The sequence below is a fragment of the Triticum aestivum genome, chromosome 5A (assembly GCF_018294505.1).
Source record: "Triticum aestivum cultivar Chinese Spring chromosome 5A, IWGSC CS RefSeq v2.1, whole genome shotgun sequence".
In the NCBI taxonomy this organism is placed as follows: domain Eukaryota; kingdom Viridiplantae; phylum Streptophyta; class Magnoliopsida; order Poales; family Poaceae; genus Triticum; species Triticum aestivum.
In genome coordinates this window covers 602,095,474-602,115,671 of record NC_057806.1, presented here as the reverse complement: position 1 = coordinate 602,115,671, position 20,198 = coordinate 602,095,474, and the positions used below count along the sequence as shown (strand labels likewise).

Sequence of the window (20,198 nt, the reverse complement as noted above, 5' to 3'; positions counted from 1 at the left end):
AGGAAAAGGATCATTAATTGGAGCGGGAGCTGGCTCAGGAGGTGCCCAATTATTTTCATTTGTCAACATATTATTCAATAGAATTTCAGCTTCATCCGGTGTTCTTTCCCTGAAAAGAGAACCAACACAACTATCCAGGTAATCTCTGGAAGCATCGGTTAGTCCATTATAAAAGATATCAAGTATTTCAGGTATCTTAAGAGGATGATCAGGCAAAGCATTAAGTAACTTGAGAAGCCTCCCCCAAGCTTGTGGGAGACTCTCTTCTTTAATTTGCACAAAGTTGTATATTTCCCTTAAAACAGCTTGTTTCTTATGAGAGGGAAATATTTAGCAGAGAAGTAATAAATCATATCCTGGGGACTACGCACACAACCAGGATCAAGAGAATTAAACCATATCTTAGCATCACCCTTTAATGAGAATAGAAATATTTTGAGTATATAGAGGTAACGTGATCTCTCATTATTAGTGAACAGGGCAGCTATGTCATTTAACTTAGTAAGATGCGCCACAACAGTTTCAGATTCATAGCCATAAAACGGATCAGATTCAACCAAAGTACTTATATCAGGATCAACAGAGAATTCATAATCTTTGTCAGGAACACATATAGGTGAAGTAGCAAAAGCAGGATCGGGTTTCATTTTATCTCTAAGTGATTCTTTGTTCCATTTAATTAATAACCTTTTAAGCTCATATCTATCTTTGTAGGCTAAAATAGCTAAAGAAGAATCTTTATCAAAAAGATAACCTTCAGGAATGCCCGTACGAGGGGCCCGTGCCGCCCGTGCGTGGCTTGTCGTGGCCGGGGCCGCCGTGGCCGGCGTGCTCGGGGCCTCCTCCTCGTTCATCTCTGATAACCCACAAGTATAGGGGATCGCAACAGTTTTCGAGGATAAAGTATTTAACCCAAATTTATTGATTCGACACAAGAGGAGCCAAAGAATATTCTCAAGTATTAGCAACTGAGTTGTCAATTCAACCACACCTGGAAACTTAGTATCTGCAGCAAAGTGTTTAGTAGCACAGTAATATGATAGTGGTGGTAGCGGCAACAAAAGTAAAGACAACAAAAGTAATGTTTTTGGTATTTTGTAGTGATTGTAACAGTAAAAGCAGAAAAGTAAATAAGCGTAAACCAGTATATGGAAAACTCGTAGGCACCGGATCAGTGATGGATAATTATGCCGGATGCGGTTCATCATGTAACAGTCATAACATAGGGTGACACAGAACTAGCTCCAGTTCGTCAATATAATGTAGGCATGTATTCCGTATATAGTCATACGTGCTTATGGAAAAAAACTTGCATGACATCTTTTGTCCTACCCTCCCGTGGCAGCGGGGTCCTATTGGAAACTAAGGGATATTAAGGCCTCCTTTTAATAGAGAACCGGAACAAAGCATTAGCACATAGTGAATACATGAACTCCTCAAACTATGATCATCACCGGGAGTGGTCCCGATTATTGTCACTTCGGGGTTGCCGGATCATAACACATAGTAGGTGACTATAGACTTGCAAGATAGGATCAAGAACTCACATATATTCATGAAAACATAATAGGTTCAGATCTGAAATCATGGCACTCGGGCCCTAGTGACAAGCATTAAGCATAGCAAAGTCATAGCAACATCAATCTCAGAACAGAGTGGATACTAGGGATCAAACCCTAACAAAACTAACTCGATTACATGATAAATCTCATCCAACCCATCACCGTCCAGCAAGCCTACGATGGAATTACTCACGCACGGCGGTGAGCATCATGAAATTGGTGATGGAGGATGGTTGATGATGACGACGGCGACGAACCCCGCTCTCCGGAGCCCCGAACGGACTCCAGATCAGCCCTCCCGAGAGGTTTTAGGGCTTGGCGGCGGGTCCGTATCATAAAACGTGATGATTTCTTCTCTCTGATTTTTCTCTCTCCGAAAGCAAATATATACAGTTGGACTTGGCGTCGAAGGGTTTCCAGGGGGCCCACGAGGTAGGGGGGCGTGCCCTAGGGGGGGCGCCCCCCACCCTCGTGGAAAGGGTGTGGGCCCCTGGTCTTCATATTTGGCGAGGATTTTTTATTATTCTATCTAAGGTATTCCGTGGAGTTTCGGAACTTTCCGAGAATATTTGCTTTCTGCACATAAAACAACACCAAGGTAATTCTGGTGAAAACAGCGTCAGTCCAGGTTAGTTCCATTCAAATCATACAAGTTAGAGTCCAAAATAAGGGTAAAAGTGTTTGGAAAAGTAGATACGATGGAGACGTATCAATCTCCAGGTCGTCGGCGAAGTCTCAGCCATCCGAGGCGCCAGTCCCACCAGCGCTTTAGCGGGCCGCCCGTGGCCGGCGCGCTCGGGGCCTCCTCCTCGTTCATCTCCAAGTCGCCGGCGAAGCCTCAGCCATCCGACCTGGAGATGAACAAGGAGGAGGGGCACGCTCGGGGCCTCCTCCTCGTTCATCTCCAGGTCGCCGGCGAAGCCTCAGCCATCCGAGGCCCCAGTCCCACCAATGCTTGAGCGGGCCGCCCGCGAACTCGGCGGCGAGCGACGGCGCCGACCGGGTCCGCCGGAACGCCCACTGGGCGGACGCGGAGGAGATGGGCTGGATCTTGCGAGGATGGTGGCCATAGCGCCCAAGCGAGAAGGAAGGAGATGGTCCGCGAGCCCTGCCCCGACCATGCGTGTTGTGTGGAAGGAAAGGGAGAAGAGAGGAGAGGAGAAAGAAAATAAAGAAAGGGGAGGAGAGAGGAGAGAGAGAGGCTGACGAGTGGCCCTGTGCATGCAAAAGTCATTTGCCGACGTCCCCAGCTGCCCCCCGGGGGCTGGGTTTGGGGTGGTAGCGCCGGCCGTAAATCTCGCGAAATCCGGCGAAAAACGTGTCTCTGGGGGCCCGGGTGGGGTGTTTTTTGCCCGCCGACGTCCAAAAAGTGCCTTGGGGAGGCTTCCTGGGGGGGCGGCTGGAGATGCTCTTACCCCAAGGATCAACTCCGCTTCCCTTCTGCTCATATCTCTCTCAAATCCGCCGGGATAAAATTTAAGGCTTGCCATGCCTGAATCATGCATCTACTTCCCATTGCAGAAGCAGCCACCGACTGCCTAGCTAGCTACCAGCCTATGGTACCAGAGAATGTTCCAGGACACTTATGCGATCGATGACAGTGCTAAAATTCAGAATCATACTCCAAACATGATATGAGTAAGCTTGTGAATTTTGTGCAGGTTTTCCAACAATATACACAATAGGAGTAATAAGGAAGAAACTCATCACGATATAAATTGCATTTTAACCCAACCATGGACCACATATTCCTAAACGCAGCCCCATGCCCACCACCGATGCCTTCTCGTTCCTCTTCTAGGTCGAGGATGACAGACTGACGCCGGCGCCACCAAAGCAAAATAGGAGCATGCCCATATCACTGCCGGCGCGAATCCGTTCCTAATTTGGATCATGTACTAAGTAGTTTTTGTTTCCCCTTCAGGTTCGTTTCCAAATCCTTCAAATTTCATGAATCACAGATGACCCTACAATGTATACATATTCACATACGTGTATTCCATAGTAGGGGAAGGAGCCAATAACTTTGCAAAAGGCCGAAGATCGTGTGCTTTGTATGGAGATCGACCTCGAGTGCTCAAGCATGAACTTGGTATCCAAGTCTTTTTCTCCGTCATCAATAACAACCATATCGTTGGGGATCGTCATTCAGCACCACAATTCCATATACTCCCTCTGTCTTATAATATAAGAAATTTTTTGAAGCTAACATAGTTTGAAAAACGGTATTATATTATGGGACAGAGGGAGTATATAATAGAGAACACCATGAACCATATCGTCATCGAATCCCTCAATACTAACATCTAATATGCCTCCCGCACAAGAAAACAACTTGTGCCGAGAACATACCCTTTTTTTTAGAGTTAATACCACTATTGATACATAAACTTGTAGGGGTGGGAACAGTTTCATACAAGAACTAAAAAACCCCACAAAACTAGCCCTCCAACTTGTCTGCTGTAACAAATTTATACAAAACCACCCCGAACTGCACACGTGGCACGCCATGTAGGCTCTGTCGGGCCCGGATCACGTTTTTACAAAGAAACCCTCGCGCTTTAGCAATTTCGCAGACAAGTCCATCCCTCGACAGAAAAGCACCTGGTCGTCGGCCCCGATGCAAACCCCTTCCTGCTGTTGCGCTGTCCTCCACTGCTATTGCGCTGTCCAGCCACCACTTGCCCTCCGTCCGACGCTGCTGTCGCTTGCCCCGTCGTCGTCAGCTTCGTCGTTGCCACCGCCTTCGCCGTCGACCCCGAAGAATACCAATTTGCTGCGTGCCCCGTCGCTGTCGCCGCCATCGCTGCACCTGCCAGCGCTGCCCGGGCGAGCTGGCTGCATGCCCTTGCCGTGGCCGAACATCCCGCCGTCTCCATCCTCCAGGCCAACGCGGCCGCCTCTTTTCCTCTTCTTGGCTGTCTCGCTGACGCCGCCGGTGCTACAGCAGCAATATGCAACCAGCAGCGACAGCAGCGCGAACAGGAAGAGGCCATTGCCGACGGCAATCCCAGCAATCGCGCCTGTGCTCAAGCCCCCCTTGCTAGAGGCTCCCTCTGGTGTGGCCAATGCCGGTGAGGACGAAGCAACGGACGAGGAGGAGGAGGAGGCGGCTGGGTTGGACGGCACCACGGACTGCGACGACGAGGCAGGGGCGGAAGGCGACGTCGGGGCGGGCTCGCGCGGCATGAAAGAACAGGACGGCAGCGGCGGCACCGTCCCGCAAAGACCGGCATTGCCGGCGAACGAGGCGAGACCGAACTTGGCGCGCACCGCGTCGGGCACCCTGCCGGAGAGCTGGTTGTTGGAGGCATTGAAGTCCGCGAGGTGGGGCAGGGCGGTGCGAGGTCCGGGAGCAGACCGGTGAGGAGGTTGTCCTGGAGCCTGAGCGTGAGGAGGTCGGTAAGGTTGGCGAGCGCGGCGGCCGGGATGGGCCCGCGCAGGCTGTTGTCGGCGAGGTCAAGGCGGACGAGGCGGGGGAGCCGCGCGAGGGCGTCCGGGACGGCGCCGGAGATGTCGTTGCGGGAGAGGTAGAGGAGCTTGAGGTTGGGGACGCCGAGGAGGAGGCCGTCGAGGGTGCCGTTGAGGCGGTTCCCGCGGAGGTCGAGCACGCGGAGCTCGGTGAGGTGGGAGAGCGGGTCGAGAGAGCCCCGCAGGTCGAGCGAGCCGAGGGAGAGCGAGGTGACCCGGCGACCGTCGGAGGAGCACCCCACGCCGGTCCAGCGGCCGGCGCAGGCGTCGGGCGTGCTCCAGTTGCCGGCCAGGATGCCGTGCGCGTCGGCAGCGTGCCGGAACATGCCCAGCGCGTCCGTATCGCTCGGCTTCACCTCCGGCTCAGGCCGCGGCACCGCAGCCGCCGCCGCCGCGGAGAGGAACCCCAGGACCGCCAAGAACCGCAGAGCCATTGTCCCCGGCCTTGGCTTGTGGCGAGGCGAGGCGACTGTTCTTGTCTGCCCGTTGGCCCCTAAAGCGCGAGGGTTTCTTTGTAAAAATGTGATCCGGGCCCGACAGAGCCTACATGGCGTGCCACGTGTGGAGTTCGGGGTGGTTTTGTATAAATTTGTTACAGCAGACAAGTTGGAGGGCTAGTTTTGTGGGGTTTTTTAGTTCTTGTATGAAACTGTTCCCACCCCTACAAGTTTATGTATCAATAGTGGTATTAACTCTTTTTTTTAGAACATACATTTCTCTCTCAAGGCACTCTTGTCTCCTTTCTTCGATGGGTAATAAAAGGCGGTTTCTTTTCTGAAAGACAACGTACTTGTCGAACTTTTATCTTGAGGGAAGAAGAATGTTGGAACGTTGAAAGTGAGGGGGCGACGCATTGCGGAACAGAAAAGGACCTCACCTAACAATCGTTTTCCACGTCGAACCGGGCCAGCCGCCGCACTGTCTGCTCGGACCACTCTTCTGCATGCAGCCCCATCCACACCACCTGTTCGCACGCCACAAGCATGTGACGCAACTAAGCAAGCTTTCGGGGAAGTTAAGCAGGGATTTTTTTTAAGCATCAGTACAGACACAAGCGCTCGTATACACGCGCATACACTTACCTTTATGAACGCACACACGCACATCCTACCCCTATGAGCATCTCCGAGAGACTGAGCCGGCATATCATCTTGAGATTTACGAAGTCACCGTAGGAGCCTCGTCGTCGACGGGAACGTCTCCTCCCACTGAAAGCGCATCGCCGGAAATCCTGAAATAAATCCAGGAATAATGCGAGCACCAGGATTTGAACCCTGGTGGGTTGGGGATACCACTGTCCACCTAACCAACTCAACCACAGGTTGATTCGCAAGTTAAGCGGGGATTACTGCTGCAGCTAAGCAGGATTTTCAGCTACTCTGCATATTAGAGTTCACCGAAGTCAAATTTTGTATAGTTTGACCAAGTTTACAGAAAAATATATAAATATTTACCATAACAAATCTATATAATGTGAAAATATATTTAATAATGAATCTAATGGTATCGATTTGTTATTGTACATTTTAATATTTTGGTCTATTAATTTGTCAAAGTTTACAAAGCTTGACTTTGATCAAAGGTAGGGAGTATTTCATCCACGGAAAAATAGCGTACTAATAGCACGCTATAGCGTGTAGAAAATTATCTCACTAAATAAATCAGTGTACAATATCTCGCTAATAACATAATTTAAAAGACGGCGCTATATATTGTATAGTGTGCTGTTTTTTTCCTTGACTTCATCATGTCACTGCTGAACTGGATGCGCTTTTCCCGTGCCTAACCCGCAAAAAAAAGGTATTCACTGTTATGTCCCGTGCACTATAATCACTGAAGTCAACCAACCTGTCCATATTCGTGCCTACATTTTAGTGTATCTGTGGCTGCTCATCTCTGCGATGTAAAACTAACCTTCGTACGATATGCTTTTCAAGTGCTCCATCCTCTTCTCAGATAACTGCGTGCACACTGCACAGTGTGGTTCAAGAAGTAAAGGGTATACTGGAGATTTCCTGGGAGGTTTTTGAACCCAAATATTTGGGCCTTCCAGTTCCTGAAGGGAGAATGCATAAAGGTAATTTCGAAATAGTACAACAGCGGTTGAGGAAGAGACTTATAGATTGAAGTGAGCAATATTCTTCCTCGGGTGTGAAGGAGATTCTAATCAAATCAGTGGCTCAGGTCATCCCATCTTATGTCATGAGTGTGTTTAAACTCCTCGCCTCAGTATGTGATGAGTTGACTCGTATGATACGCCAATATTGGTGGGGAGTGGAGAATGGGAAGAAGAAAATGGCTTGGATGAGCTGGGACAAATTGAGACTCCCCAAATCCATGGGGGGCATGGGTTTTCGAGACATGAGGGCTTTTAACCAGGCCTTGCTAGCCAAACAGGCCTGGAGATTACTTGAGATGTCGGGCAGCTTATGTGCTCGGTTATTGAAAGCAAAGTACTATCCATCTGGTTATCTTTTGGATACGGCCTTCCCCGCCAATGGTTCTGCTGTTTGGAAGGGAATTTTACATGGACTAGAGTTGTTGGAGAGAGGTGGCATTTGGCGTGTGGGCAACGGTACTTCAATTCGTACATGGCGGGATCCCTGGATTCCATGGCCCTATTCCTTCCGGCCTATATCTCCGAAAGGATCATGTCGCTTTAACCGTGTATCGGATTTCTTGGACGCTAATGGTGCGTGGCGAGTGGATGGCTTGACAGGAGCTTTTTGGCCCATGGATGTTGTTCAAATCCTAAAGATCAAAACCTCACCTTGTCAATGTTCTGACTTTCTCTCTTGGTTTCCGGAGAAGAGCGGTATGTTTATGGTGAGAAGCGCTTACAAGCTGGCAACTCAAGAGCATAATTGTACCTTCGTTGTTGGTGCATCAAACACGAACCCGGATGGTCGACGCACCTTGTGGAAGAGTGTTTGTCGATCAACAGTGCCTCAAAAGATGAAAGTCACATCTTGGAAAGTGGCGACTGGTGTTGGAAATATGAGCAATTTACCGAATGATTTTATTAACAGAAATACTAGATAAAGCATGACTAATATAGTAGAGATAAAACAAGTCATGCGTTCTAACAGAGAGAAGGAAAATAGCTTCTGCATATATAAACCGTATCTTATCATATCTATAGCAGACATTAGAACTAGTTGCATATATGAGGTAGAACCTAACATATTTAGGGCAAGTACTAGTACGAGAAACTGTGGCAGGATATCTAACAGAAAGAAGAACACATACGAGACAGCAGCAGCAGCAGCACTGGACTTGGGGTCGGTGTCCTCGCCAGCCATGTCGTTGAGGAGGTTGTCGACATCGGGGAAGAAGTTGTCGGAGTCCGGGCCTCTTATCACACAGAAAGCGTGACATGAATGCATACCCCCGTGTATACAACTCCTTACTATCTCTAATATACCGTTGCTTGTTCGGCGCATAGACCTATTATTATTATCGGGCAGGCTTTCCTTTTGGCAGGTGATTACTATATATAATATAGCGGGCTTTCCCTTATCCGTTCGCTTAGGTATCTGACTGTGTAGCGTAGTTCGCCGATTCCCGGGGCCGGCACGGCACAACCGGATCCCCATCCTTAGCCAAAGTCCGTACTTTACCCCGTTCTTGATCCCCAATGCCAGGGTTGAATAGTAGCTAGCCATGAGATCTATACTTTATCCATTGGTCAAGTAGCATAATTGTTTACCAGGTCTTTCTTCTTGGATAGATATGGCCCTACCTTCCTCTTGAGGAATCCGTTCATGATGCCCTGGCTACACTGACTGGACTATGTTGTGCGCTTTCGAGAAGATTCACACTACCGGCGAAAGGAAGAGGATAAGCTTATCACGAACGGCGCATCCTAGGACAGATAAACATGTATCATCCCTTTTGGAGATGACTACACTATCGGGGAAAGAATCCATAAAATACTAGTGTGTTCAATTGGAAGATCATAAGTAGGACGGATAATATCCAAAGACACCAGTCCATCCAATTCCCTAAACTTCAATCAAATCAAGAAGAAACTAAAGAAACCGCGGAAGAAAAGCAATGGTTGTTCGGGGATAGGTCCCGCAATGAAAGTATTAATAAATCTAAAGTAGATTGGCAAGAAAGAGCAGTTGGTCATCTCGGAAAGATAGATAAAGCTAAATCTAGGAAAGCAAGCTAGGAAACCCTAGATAGGAGCAATCCGTTCCACCACTCCTGAGAATTTAGGGCATAATCACCCGCGGAGCAACTGGGGTACTCAACACTGTAGTAGTACAATCGGTTGTCTTTCTCTAGCCAATAACACGGCAAGAGGTGGACGGCAATGAAGTTGAGGGTAATGACAACAAACTAAATCCCAACACTTAATGCAAACGGCTCTGAATGGTCTAAAGATACGAATTATTCGACCGAGATGGGTTTACCTCACTCGTTTGTAGAAACACTTTCGAAAGAACAGACAAGATCCACCAGATAAAAAATTGGTACGCCACGCACGGCTGCTCCGGCGAGCGACGGGGGCACGGGCGCGGTGTTTCTCGTAGTTGCTCGATGGCTAGGGGAACGGATAAATCCCCTTTCGAAATGACTTGATTATCCCTCGACTAGGAAACAAGAGTACTCTTTACCATAGGAAAGAAGCTAACTCTGAAAAAGAGAAATGGAATCATCGAGATAGGAGCTAGTTCCTGGATTGAGAGAGTTCTGCCTAATGCCTAAATTGGATGGTGGATCTTCAGCTTTAGCGAGTTCACTCGTAGAAATGTCCGTTTGATTGCTCCTCGGGTGCTTCCTTCTTTCAAATCTAGATTTCCTAGAATCATACCTTCGTCCATTCTTGGCAAGCCTTCTTCTCTGATGGTATAGATGAAGACACCGGATCCCCATCCTTAGCCAAACCTTCAATTCAAGCTAGGGCAACAAAGGTTTCATCAGAAAGGGATGGATGGTCTCCACTCACAGATCCACTTTCTTTCGGGGCCATCAATACAATAGAATAGTTCTGTTCTTTAGCCGACGTTTTTCCTTGCCGTCTATATCCGAGCGGTTCCCTTTGGCATATTTCACTTGCTTTGCTACTACGGTACCCGCATTCTTGAAAGAAAAAGGGATGGATAGTTGCCCTTAGGAGACAGATGGTGCCCATTTATCCATAGAATAGGTTCAAGAAGATGAGACGCATTGATGTTAATGAACTTGAGGTTGAAGTTCTAGTAAGCTTAAGCATAGGTTTAGGTGCACAAGTGGTATACCAAAATACTCGTTTAACTACTCCGCAATGGGACACCCTTCTCAAGGTGGGTCCCCTTTCGTACGACCTATTCTCTCTCTCTGAAAGTAGCAATAGAAGAAGGATAGCTTCATGAGTTCGTTCTGACTCCTAGTTCGAAAGCTTTTCCTTCTGCTTGGGAACGATCTTATCCCGAGTCCTCTGTGGAGTGAAGGAAGTGATGCCAATTCTACCGGGTCCGGTACCCACTTAACAACGGATTCCATTTCTCTTGGCCGATGGCGTTCTCCCACTGACTTGCTAAGGAAGAGGCTAGTTCGCGTGGACGCTGCCCTACGTGGTGTTGCTCGTTTTTAATGACTCTGAAAAGAGTTTACTAATGAATTCCAAAGGATTTAGGTATTTGACTAGCAGTCATCTTCATCAGGTCTAGATATTGCTGTGAATAAGTGTTCTTTCGCTTGAACCTATGGATTGGCTTAAGCAAGCATGGTATCTTTGGACCAGACCTCGAACATCTGCTTCTATAGGAGTTCATGTCTGTCAACATAACTAGTTTGATCCCCCTTCCTATAGTATACATACAGCTCTTTTCTATTCTGATAATAAGTAAAGTGTCCCTCCTCCACCAGTCGATGAGCCTGCCTGAGAATCTACGCACTAAAGCCATACTGCAGGATTGCCCCCCATCATTCCAGCTTTAACTGCCTATTCGGCTTCAGCAGTGGGTTTCCAAAGGCGCTCTTCCCAGATAAAAACGGTTTTTATTCTATCCACAGGGACTTTTGCTCCAACTAGATTGAGCACGAAATCCAAGGACCTTGAGTGACCACAAAGCCGAAGGGCGAGAGCAAACGGATCAATCACTAGAGACAGCTTTGTTTCTTGATAACAAAGATAGCCTGCCTTGACTTGAATTGAGATAAAGGAAAGGTAGTACATTGATATCGCTCCGCATTGAATTGAGAAAAAGCATTACCGGATTGTGGAGGATCAATAGACTCTGCCGTCGATAGACAGAAAGACGCTTCAATTGCCCATTTCTCTCCGCTATTCTTCGCTTAGAAGGGCTTGACTTACTTAACTTACCGCTTTCCCGAAACTAGCTAAAAAAGGGTCAGGTATACCTGCCTGATGAGATAGGGTTTTTTGTAAAGCGGGAGCTGCTGTCGGTATGGGCAATTTCTTAAGTTCTTTGATTAATTTCGTCCCCGAGTGCTACCAAAGTTCCTCTAATTCCTCAGCCAGATATTTCCCCTGCCAGACTTTCCCGATAGCGGAATCGATAGATGTTACCACGGAGCGGTACCTAGCAACCTTCATTGCTGCTTTTCCGTCTTGCCTTTGCTACTTGAGGGAATGCCTTTGACCAAGCAGCTCTTCCACTCATTTTATTAGCAATCAAACCTCTTCCCTTCAAATCGTACCGAAGGCTATGTTCCAGTAAGCATTTCCTCTGTTTCCTTGTTTCCCACCTCTGACCTTCCGCTATGACATGACCCGTCCACTAATAAGTCAGGTATCTCTGAAAAGTAAGACCGTCCTCTTCCCTTCGTCAATAGAAGAACTCCAACCATGCTTTCTTGAAATAGCAGTTATTGTCTTCCTGGTCAGCTTTCGACGAGTGACTCTTGGTTGCGGGGCCAGGGGGACCTACTATCTACTTAACTGCTAGGCAAAGAGGGAGGAGCCAGGAAGCGGGCGTTTAGTGAGGAAGAGACAAAAAAGCATTTTGTCGATAAAGATGAGTGCTTTCGATCGGCTTGTTGCACTAAAGCTGCGAGGTTCTTTGATCGAATCAGCTCTTTGCGTTTACTTTCATCCCATCCCACTCTCTTTCTTCTTTCGTTTTAAGAAAAAAAGAAGGCATTTTTAAATCCTTCTTATCCTTCTATACAATCCAATCATGCAGTCTAGCTCTACTTTACAACGATATATCTAGCTTTTAGTTTTGTTGAACTGCGCTTATCTCAGGAAATGAGGATAACTTAACAGAGCCCAAACTCATTTGAAATAGGTTTTCTAGCCTTTGGCTTAAATAAAAGATCCAGCTAACTTGTGAGATAGAGCTGTCTTCCTGGCTGGAACAGGATGGTACCTTATGACTTCAACTGGAAATGGCTTGCATGGATCCAAAAAAATAACTCAAACCAACTATTCAACAATTAGTGGGACCTAGAATGAAACTACCATTGTCTTCCCATACTCATCTACATCAACCACCGGCTACAGAGGGAGCTAGCCTGGAAAGAAAAGGAAATGAATGGAGGGTATAAGTATTTCACTGGTAAAATCCCTTCATTAAAGACACACTCAAAAATAGTTTGTTTCAAAGAAAAGGAAATACCACTGAAGAAGATCTTACTTTTTTGGCATTAACTAAAAGCCCAGACACTCTGTTAAAATGAGTCATGATACTAGTAAGCTCTTGGATAGAATTCAGATCACCACCGCTGAAAAAAAAAGATCATCTGCAAAGCACAGATGGTTGAGTCTGAGCCTCAACCAGCCTTTGTGAAAAAACTAGATTGCAGCTGATTTTTATGCTTAAAAGCCCTATATTAGAGTTACGACCGTCCACCAATAGAATAGAGACAGCGAAAGAAAGGGACAATATATTGGAATTTAAAGCCAGGGAGCTTCTAAATAGCCAGGGAATTAGCCTGGATGATGATGGAGACATCTCCCGGGCAGCAGATCTTATTTCATATGGGAAAAGGCGCGATCAAGTCAACTATGCGATCCGGGCCTTAAACCGTGTAACCTCCAAAACCTGGAAGGACTTCCTGGATGAATTAAGAAAGTTGAGTGGGCCGTTTAGTTTATATAGATGAAATAGAATATATAAAAAGTTTGATCTATTCTGTTGAAATAGAATACCCTAAGAAAGTTGAGTGGGCCGTTTAGTTTATATAGACGAAATGCTATCACCCAGAAAACAGAGATTGAAAGGATAGTAGAGGAGCTGTTGCAAAATGCTGTAATCAGGCCCAGTACAAGTCCTAAAGCAGCTCTGGTGTTGAAGAAAGATGGAACCTGGAGAATGTGTTTTGACTATCGAAAACTAAATGCAGCAACTATGTTTTCCAAATACCCCATTCCTATCATAGAAGACCGGCACTTTTGGATGAGATGTGAACTAAGATAGATTTGAGGGCTGGTTATCACCAAATAAGAATGAAAGGAAGAGGATATCTACAAAACAGCCTGAAGGACCGGCTTTCTGAATTCAAGGTGATGCCCCGGCAACCTTTCAACAACTCATGAATAGTGTTTTTAAAGAGATATGTTGGAAAGGGGTATTGGTCTTTTTCGATGACATTCTAGTGTACAGTTCTACCATGGTGGAGCATCTCAAGTTGCTAGAGGAAGTGTTCCGGCAGAACAAACTTTTTGTGGGTGAGCCAAATTTCATAAAGGAAATACATTATTTATGAAATTGGGGTATCTACTGATACAAACAAGGTAGAGGGCATGACAGCTTGGCCAGAACCAGCCAATGTCAGAGAACTCTGAGGGTTGCAGGGGTTATTACAGGAGGTTTGTACCGGGGTATGGAGCTATCAGCAGGCCTTTAACTGAGTTGTTAAAGAAAGGTGTGGAGAAGAAGCCAGAAAATCATTTCTCAAGCTCAAAAGTGCTAAGGTATGGTGATGCCTTTGAACGTTGACTGGGAGAGCGGCTCGAAAGAGTTGGGATAGACTAGAAGCTTTGAAGTTTATGTTCTTTAAAAAGATAATAGCAATCTTGACTTACATCCGGTCAAGATCCCCGTGAAGGAATGCTGATTGAACATCGAGCTGATAAAGAGGGAGTACCATACCCAAGATACTCCATTAAAGGAAAGGTATGCTTGTTTGGTTTCTTTGGTCCGAGAACAAACACCACAAACTCTCTCAGTCGATGAGGAAACATTAGTAAAACTACATTTCAGTAATCCGTCTGGCCTTAACCTCTACGCAAGGAGATCTTACGTATAGACCCATGATTAGGTAACTACTTCTTCTTTTATTCGGAGTATCCAATGGAAAGTGGGCCTCTATCTACAGGTCATGGATACCTGGGCGCTAGAAAGGTTACCGAACCAGGGTTAAGTGAGGCTGTTCAAAATTCACGGCCTTCACTATCGGATGTATACGAGTAAAATCAGACATCAGTATCACAACCTAGCGTTATCCAGATCTTTCGTTGATCCAGGCGATTTTGGGAAGGACTCAGCATTCTCCCACAAAAGGCCAGGCCTTGAGTTTCTAGCCGACTCATATAAGTCAGGGTGTCAATTTTTTTTAGGTCACGTATCTTTCTCTCTGATGTTCTCCGTGGTCTCAAAGGATGATCAGTCGGATAGCGACATTGGTAAATAAAAAGAAGAAGTTTACACGCCGGGTGCATACTTCAGTGCCACTAATTAGCGACTTTTTTTGCCCTTTACCTACACCATGTAGACCGGAGGATTACACAGAATCCCATTGGCGAGTTTCAGACAGCTAGGTTATTCAAGAAACTTGGAATACCAACTCCAATGCTTGGCTTGCTGAATCAGCATATGGATTACTTCATTGAATTTCTCGGCCCGAGCTCTTGTGATTAGTCCACTTGGCAGGTGGAGTGGATCCTTAACAGGTTCATGTGTTCCTTGTTTACGTAGCTCTTCTGTTGGATCACGTAGCCCCTCCGTTGGATTACGTTGCTCTGCCCTTGGATTACTTGAGTCATTTCTGGGTTTACTTGGCTGCTCCGCAACATGTTGGTTACTTGATCCTTCGCTTTGTTTACTTGGGAGCCCAATACTTATTGGTTGGGAAAATTACCTTCCAAGGAAAATGATCCTCCCACTGGACCGAAAAACCCATATATTCCCATGGGAATGGGTGGTGCTGAACAAGCAGGCAGGCCCAATGTTGTTTATCTTTACTGCAATCCTGGTTAGGTAAAAGGAATTCCACAACAGCGGGTACGTGATTAGTTACAACCAACGGAAAGACTTATTGAAATAATAGGGAATTTTTTCATCCAGTCTACTCCTAGGACTACATCATATGCTCCCAACTCCATGGCCAACAAATCAAACTTCAATCGATATCCTTGCATCTCCCACTGTACACCAGAACACATCCCATACAATTAGTCCGAAGAGCATCAATGAGCAGGCCTACTAAATAGGCATAGAGATACATTAGCCGAGTTTGCTTACAACAACTGCTATCACTCTAGCATCAGAATGGCACATTTCGAAGCACTCTACAGGAACCTTTGTCGTACCCCGATTTGTTGGGGTTGGCACGTACCGACCGACGGGGCCACAGAAGATTAAGGAGAGTGCCGAGAAGATTCCACTTATTCTAGATGAAAAGCAGTTCAGGACCAGGTACGCCGACCACGATATTTGGAGTTTGCAGTAGGTGATGATGCTTGACTTCGGCTTGAACCTACAAAGGGTGTGATGTGTTTTTGAGTGAAGGATTAGGTATAGCTGACCGATACATCGGACCTTTCTTGGCCCATATCCCCCTAGCCCTTACTCCCTTGTTTCGGTGGTTGGTCTCTACCTTTTTCTGTCTCTTGGCTAGTTTGTCTTCCTATTCTTTTTGAGGGTAACGTAGTAAAAATCCTTTATTTCAGGGGATTTCCCTTTTCTTTCCAAATGAATTTATGCTTAGTCTAAAATTGGCAAATACCAAATAATAATATATGTATATTATTATTATTATTTGCAATATGTACCAGTTTCTTGAAACTAACAAATAGAGTTATAGCTTTGATTGACTTACTAGCTTACGGGAACGCTTTGAATCTCAACTTACTTTGAACGAGTGCTTCCCACATAGATTGCTGGAAAGAGGAGTGAGCTGGGGCAGAACTTGAAGCACGGGAGAAGGAAAAAGAAGTATACAAGGGGTGCGTAGTTGGTATATGTACGGTATAGACCTTTCTTTCTGAATAGCTAGTTCAGTTACAAGGGTGTATACAAAGGTCTGCTTATAGGTTGAAAAAGCCTGTAGAGATAGCCTAGATAGCCAAGAAGATATACGTATTTCATAGAGCTAGGTAATAAAGCTTTTGTTAACTTCAAATAGGCTATTGAATGCAACGGCAAATAAAGAAGAAGAAAGTGCTAGAGCTAAGAGCTAATAGATTCCCAGTCTATGCATGGATAAAGGAATGATAAGAGCTATGAGCAGTTTATTAAACTACACTACGGCTAATATATATAAGGACAAATCAACTAGAAAAAACCGTTGCCAAAGAAACCATTTGTTTAAGCTTATTCGTTCACGCTAGGCTAAAAAACTAGATAGAAGAACTAGAGGCCGCCAAGGTCTTCAACCATTAGCAGGTAAGATCCTTTGCTTACTACTTGAAGCAGAAACCTAGAAGAGGAATTCTTTCTATTCCAAAATCCATCTTCTTTCCGGTCCGCTTCATTCATTCCCTTACTAATAAATCCAATTCATCGCTAATGGCGAAACCAGCTTGTATGTACACCGCACAACTAACCGTTGCTTGGTAGGTTCGATCAGCTCTTCTCACCTTTCCGTCGACATCTACTAAGGCTTCAGCTTAAGTGGGTTCAGCCGCCCCAAATCTGACTCGATCCAGGGTTATATATATCATAAAGGGCTTCGACAAGGGGTTTGATTCGTTCTTTGAGCAAAAAGATAAGGTCGGAATACCGGAGTTCTTTCTTTGCTTCCAAGAACATAGATTCCTTCTTCAACCCAGGTCATGACCGAGGGCGGGTATCTCACTCACATATCTAGAGCCCAGCATCTCTCCTGAACGACACCTTCTGCAGACTCTATTGGTGGTATTTCCCGAGGCAAGGGTAAATATGTGCATTCATATCAGTCAGGAAACGACAATGACTCTTCTTCTTTCCGGGAAGCTATGGGCACCTCACAATTCTTATACGACATTAGTGGAAGCGAACATTCGTAGCATTCATTGTCACCGATCATTGACAAAAGAAGAAAAAGAAGCCGTACGACAACTTAAGGAATCTTTAGATTTGGCGGATATAGACTCAAAGGGCACAGACAGGCTGCTGGTACTTTTTTTAGCTAACTAAAGTCCAACTTCCTTTGCCGAAATAGGATGAAACGGATCAGTCGATTCAACTTAGCATTACCCGACTCGTAACTTCAAGCACAACCATCCATCTCAATCCAAAATCTCCGATCGTCTGTGATCCAAACCCAAACTCTCCTCCGGTTTTGGATATATAGACAGTGCCTGCTCTCAAACCAACCAAGAAAGCAGCAAGTTCCTATCGAGAACAAGACGGCAGATCAATATGACCAATTTCTATAATATCTCGGGTGAATACGTGAAAAAGTGTTGCTTAGGTCAGTGAAATGAAATAAGGAAGAGAAAGTGTAGTGTGATAAGGGAAGATGCAAGTCAATTTTGAGGTTTTCAAGCAAGGGCTGAGATAGATATACAAACCAGAAGAATTCACATCAGAACCCTTTCCTGCTTCCCCTTTTTACCCATCGGACTCGACTCACATTTTGATCTCCTACGCTTGCTTTCACAGTCCCCCTACGAGCAGCCCGGAATCAATGAAGGAGTTCATTCAGCACCGAGCCGACCGAGCGTAGATTCAATATGTTGATTGGACCGAACGAAGGATTTGCCTTATCACGAAAGCCACATTCATTTTGTTTGAGGAAGTCACACGTCCTGTTCCCTATAAATAAGGAGATTCATTCTTTTTTTTCAGAAATCCCCTCTTCTTCCAAGCGGATCTCATCCTGCAGAAGACTCAGAGCGGATCTATCTAATGGCATGGCTGGCTGGCGGATGTGATCTATTCTCGTGTCACATCGCTTTCTTTCTTCTCCCTCCATTTTCTTCACTACTACCGCTTCTACACATAAATCAAAGAAGCATTGTGGAATAGTGGCATTTCGTTAATGGCTAAAATGTTCTTAGTGAAAGGGTTGCCGCAAAACCGGCAAACTCAGAGCGGTCTCTGAAAGTGAATAGGAGCATAGCGGCATCATCCAAGCCAAACACGTCTCCTCAGTCAAGGGTCTTCTCGCGCAAATAAGATCAAAAACATAACAACTGATTTCACTTAATGCATGTCACCCGCCCGCTCTCAATACAGCAAGTGACTCTCTCTCACAAGACAGAGAAAGATTACCAATTCATCCAATCCAATCCAATTTGATCAGAAGTGAGTTCATTGTTGTTGTATAGCGAAACCTTTCCTTGACAAAACCATTCTCAGCTAATAGAAGCCGAGCTATCTATCCAGATCAGGGTTGAACGAAGCGAATGGAAAAGCCAAAGAAAACATAAATCCATTGCGATTAGAAACCAGTGACTCTACAGCCAGGGCTCGATGGCGATGTAAGATAGAAAGAATGGGGAGTTAGGGCTTCAGTTTCCTCTGTAGCCAGTTTCAATTCCAAATCATTTGCCGACATGCGGAGTCACTTCTCTTTTATGGGATGACTTTTATTATCCAAGTTGTCTATTTACGTGGGTGAATCAAGTACAACAAGTCAGGTCAGAGCTTGTGGTAGAAGATTGGGCTCTGCTACGCAGATCCACTCAACTAGGAAAGAAGTACGCATTGCTGACTGACTGTTTGAACGATCCTAGTTACTAGTAGCTAATCAAGTCAGAGTAGGGTGGCCGAGAAGCTTCTTGCCGGTGCCCCCAAAAGCAAAGCACAGACTCTACTCACCCACGCGTTTTCCACCTACGGAGGGAGAAATCATCGAAATATCCTCATCCCCTGAAAGGGAACCCGAAAACAGGATGAGAGTGGATAGGGTGACTAAGGAGGCCGTAAAAATTAGTAGTGCATTTTTGAAAGATAAGATTACAAAAAGACGAGAGCAGCATAATTGTTAGTTAGGGGTAAGAGGGGACGGGCCCGTATAGAAAGTCAATCCTTCTTTTTCTGATATGCCGCTCCGCAAGCAAGGAGTGCCACGCACGAGCGGAGCGAAAACTAAGCAAGGGGAATTCCGTCATTCCATGGAAAGCATGCGAAATCCCTTGATTGTTTATAGAATCAAAATAACTATATAGTCTTTCTTGTTCCACTTGCAAGGCAAGGAAAATAAAATGTCAGTTTCGTTATTACAACCTTATTTTTTTATGTCAAAGACAAAAAGCTACGCGCAAATTCTCATTGGATCTCGGTTGTTCTTAACAGCGATGGCTATTCATTTAAGTCTTCGGATAGCACCACCAGATCTTCAACAAGGTGGAAATTATCGTATTTCATATGTACATGTTCCTGCGGCTCGGATGAGTATAGTTATTTATATCGCGACAGCTATAAACAGTTCCTTGTTCCCATTAACAAAACATCCCCTTTTTCTTCGCTCTTCCGGAACCGGTACAGAAATTGGTGCTTTTTCTACTTTGTTTACGTTAGTGACTGGGGGGTTTCGGGGAAGGCCTATGTGGGGTACCTTTCGGGTGTGGGATGCTCGTTTAACTTCTGTATTCATCTTGTTCCTTATTTACCTGGGTGCACTGCGTTTTCAAAAGCTTCCTGTCGAACCAGCTCCTATTTCAATCCGTGCTGGACCGATCGATATAACAATAATAAAGTCTCTAGTCAACTGGTGGAATACATCGCATCAACCTGGGAGCATTAGCCGATCTGGTACATGAATACATGTTCCTATGCCCATTCCAATCTTGTCTAACTTTGCTAACTCCCCCTTCTCTACCCGTATCTTGTTCGTTCTGGAAACACGTCTTCCTATTCCATCTTTTCCCGAATCTCCCTTAACTGAAGAAATAGAAGCTCGAGAAGGAATACCACTAAAAACCTAGTTCGCTCTCAAATAAAAACCTAGTTCACTCGCTAAAGCATCCATGGCTAAATGGTGAAAGCGCCCACCAACCTAGAAAGGAAAAATGGGTCAAAAAGTAGGTTCGATTCCTGCCGGATGCACTGCCTCTTA

The 20,198-nt window shown here is 45.7% G+C and overlaps 2 pseudogenes; one reads left to right on the top strand and one right to left on the bottom strand.

Annotated features, from left to right (window-relative positions):
- Positions 1-4,220: 4,220 nt before the first annotated feature.
- On the bottom strand, positions 4,221-5,497 carry LOC123107900 (leucine-rich repeat receptor-like protein kinase PXC1; annotated as a pseudogene).
- Positions 5,498-18,682: 13,185 nt separating this feature from the next.
- On the top strand, positions 18,683-20,127 carry LOC123107899 (putative cytochrome c biosynthesis ccmC-like mitochondrial protein; annotated as a pseudogene).
- Positions 20,128-20,198: the final 71 nt, after the last annotated feature.